Source organism: Lontra canadensis, unplaced genomic scaffold, assembly GCF_010015895.1.
Source record: "Lontra canadensis isolate GAN:19392208 unplaced genomic scaffold, GSC_riverotter_1.0 scaffold661, whole genome shotgun sequence".
Taxonomy (NCBI): Eukaryota; Metazoa; Chordata; class Mammalia; order Carnivora; family Mustelidae; genus Lontra; species Lontra canadensis.
This window is the reverse complement of record NW_022631645.1, coordinates 35904-39668: the sequence shown is the minus strand read 5'-3', so window position 1 is coordinate 39668 and position 3765 is coordinate 35904. Positions and strand designations below refer to the sequence as shown.

The window sequence follows — 3765 nt, the reverse complement described above, 5'->3', positions numbered from 1 at the left end:
ACACTTTTTTTTTTTAATAATTGGGATGAGAATTCAAAATGTATCTTCTCACTGCTGGTCTGCAGGACACACCATTATCTCATACTGCCCACAAGCATGGGCGGAAGCTCTAGACTGAGTGGGAATCAAGATATCTGTCCTCCACATGATATTATATTTTGATGCTAAATTACCTAGATTATCTTGATCTGCATCTCTTTTATTGGAAACCCAGGGTTTGGATACATAAGTGATGTCCACTTTAAGTTGTTTATCTACCAATTAACTTTGAGTCGATTTGTTTTAGGCAAACACATCTCTCTGTAAACGGTATGCCATCTCCTAAATTAGGAATCAGCACTGGCTGTAATAAAGTAAGGAGAAAATTGATCAATGAATCATAAAAGTATTAACCTCTATTTAAGTACCATTCACTCTCGAACCCTGTGAACTGATAATTATGTTTGCTTTATTAAAAACAAGAGAGAGGTCAGGAAGCCTGATAGCGGTACCAAAGTCATAGTAGAAACAGATGGACTTTTGTTCTTCTTGATGAAATTAGAGTTGAATGATAAATTAAAACAGAATGAGTTTCTTATAGTATACACTGTTCAAAAATGCTATACCAGTTACCTCTAAAAATGATCTTAAAGTCATAGGCTTTGAATTTTTTGTTCATTTGATGATGTCTACATACCTTTGCTATAGTAGTATTCTGTGTTTCTAAAATATTCACCCAGCTGGCCACATATGGTAGTTACATCAGGTTACATAAAGGTGGAAGCTGTGCTATAGTGTCTGCATCTCATTGAGTGACATTTAAGTCCTCAGTATTGGCTAAAACAGCTCCCAGAGTATATTCTGTCTATCCTACACTCTGTCTCTGTATATAAAGTCTCGAGATTCCACAAAAGATGCAAATTTGTGAATCTTTGATCCATTCATCAATGTAAAAGCTAGTTGCTGAGTGTTGAAACAAATCTCTCTTGGATCTACGTTTTGCATCATCTTCTTTTGTTGAATTTTATTCCCTAGATCATGTTTAAAATACTGAAGTTCCTAGGAAAAGTCATGAAATATAAACAGTGTAAATATACTTGGGAGATTTCTTTTTATCTTTCATTTTTCACTTGCAATCACAAATTTAGATTAATTTAAAACCATTTTTGTTCAGCTTGTAAAATGTAAATAGGAGAAATAAAAACTCCATTCTTTATTTTTTTTACAAATTGAATCCATTGACAGATTATTTGCTGCACTGTTTTCAACATTCTTTGTTTTTAATATGCCTGAAAATATTTTAGTTTAAAATGTGCAATAGATAGTGTTTGTCCACAGGGCAAGGAAGATAATCTTTTTTTTTTTTTTTTTTACTTTTTATTTTTTTTTAGAGAGGGAGAGAGAGATAAGTGGGGGTAGAGGCAGAGGGAGAGAGAGAGAGAATCTTAAGCAGCTCCACACCCAGCACAGAGCCTAATACAGAGCTCTATTTCACGAGCCTGAGATCATGACCTGAGCCAACATCAAGAGGTGGACAGTTAACCAACTGAGGCACCCTGGCACTCCACAAATGGATATATTTTTAATAAATTTTCATTCCTGATGATACACTCCCAAATAAAACAGAATTTGTCCAGATCATCCTGAAAGAAAAAGAGTTTCACCTATGCAGAAACATGTACATTTTAAAATGTGCAAAATTTGTTAACTATGTGAATTATAGTCCTTTTGTTATCTAATTAATACAACTAATAATAATAAAATTATTTCTTTAACATCAACCTAACATTTGATTATTCCATCATTTTGGACAGTAATGTTGAAAATTACATCAGTTTTCCTGTTATAGAATTATTTACAATAGATTTCTAAAATAGGGGAGATAAAAAAGAAGCATAAATCGAGGCATCAGGAATAAATAATATGTACTCGATGATATCAATTTGCTTTTGGGTAAATTTTAATGTATCGTTGCCATGCTGCTAATTTTTTATGCAGATTCTTATTTTTCTTTTCAGATATTTAACCCATCTGTTTACAATCTATGCCAGTCTGAAACACATGGAGAGCCAGAGGAATGTCTCAGAATTCATTCTCTTGGGACTTTCATATGACCAGAACATGCCAATATTTTGCTTTGTGCTCTTCTTATTCTGTTATGTTGACCTTTTGGCAGGAAGCCTTCTGATCCTTGTCTCCATTCAATGCAGTCCTCTTTTGCACCAACTCATGTACTACTTCCTCAGTCACTTATCCTCTATGGACATCTGCTATACCTCTAGCATTACACCTAAATTCATTGCTGACCTGCTAGTGGAAAGAAAAACCATCTTCTATGGTAGTTGCATGATATAGGTCTTTACAATGCACTTCTTTGGAATGATTGAAGTTTTAATCCTTACAGTCATGGCCTTTGATCGCTACACTGCCATCTGCAAACCTCTCCACTACCTGCTTATCATGAACAGGACAAAGTGCCATCTCCTGCTCTTGGCTGCATGGGCTGGTGGGGCTGTCCACTCCTTTCCTCAATTTCTTATGGTAATCAGGTTGCCCTTCTGTGGTTCTAATGAGATTAATCACTACCTTTGTGATATTTTTCCTTTGCTAAAGGTGGCCTGTATGGATACTACATCACTGGTGTCCTTATGGTTGTCAATTCAGAACTGGTTACCTTAGTGACATTTGTGGTTTTGTTTTTTTTCTTATATTATTATATTATTCAGTTTAAGACATCACTCAGCTGAAGGAAGACGCAAAGCCCTCTCTACCTGTGGGTTTCATATCACTGTGATAGCTTTATTTTTTGGGCCTTCAATCTTTGCCTACCTTCGACCTCCAACCACTTTCTCTGAAGATAAAATATTTCCTCTCTTTTACACCATCATTGCTCCTATGTTCAATCTCTTAATCTATACGCTGAGAAATACAGAGATGAAACAGGCCATGAGAAAAACTTGGTGTCAAATATCAGAGCTCAGCATCTTTTTAACAAAACAAAGGACCAGCTAGATATGCATAAGAGAGGGAGGAAACCTTCTCAAAGTGTACTTGTTCAACTGGAATCATGTTTATGAAAGAACTTGGGACATAGAGTTCAATAATATCTATAAGAAAATATTAATTTAATCATACAAAAAATAAGTTTAAGACATAGTTAATTTTGTGGGCTTTGAGATGTTAAGAACAAGTTTACAGGCACAAAATCATTTATGTGCACAGTTAAGACAATGTTATATAAGCTGTGAATTGTGATGTAACAAAGAAAATTTTAATAATAATTGTATTAGAAAAATTAGGTTTGGTGGCTAGACCACATGATGAGACATTCTGTATAACTAAGGAGTAGTTAAAATCCACTATTTTAAGACCAAGTTTTGATAACATCTTCACCTAAATGAACTCAAGTTGTATTTAGAAATTAATTACATGTCAATAAGTTTGCATAATAAAAACTGATATAAAGTTATTCTCTGGCTTTAACTCTCTTGACTTCACATTGGAAATAAAAATAAATGAATAAAGATAAAGTGAAATCAGTTATTCAGGATATTAAAAAAATACTCACTGCTCTTCTACATATTTGACTATTAAAAAATCCATAAATGAATTGAATCATAAAATGCCAGAAATTGGTTGGAAAGTCACTGTTTATCAGATCCAGAGTCTTTCTTATGTACTCAAGAAAAACATAAACAAAAGACAAATAAGAGCTCAAATTTCAATCAAAAAACCCTGTGACACAAATCATGGAAATGAATGAAAATGGCAAATCATCAGGGTGCC

The 3765-nt window shown here is 33.9% G+C and overlaps 1 pseudogene; it reads left to right on the top strand.

Moving 5' to 3' along the window:
* The first annotated feature begins 310 nt into the window (after window positions 1-310).
* On the top strand, window positions 311-2991 carry LOC116863179 (annotated as a pseudogene).
* The last annotated feature ends 774 nt before the right edge of the window (window positions 2992-3765 follow it).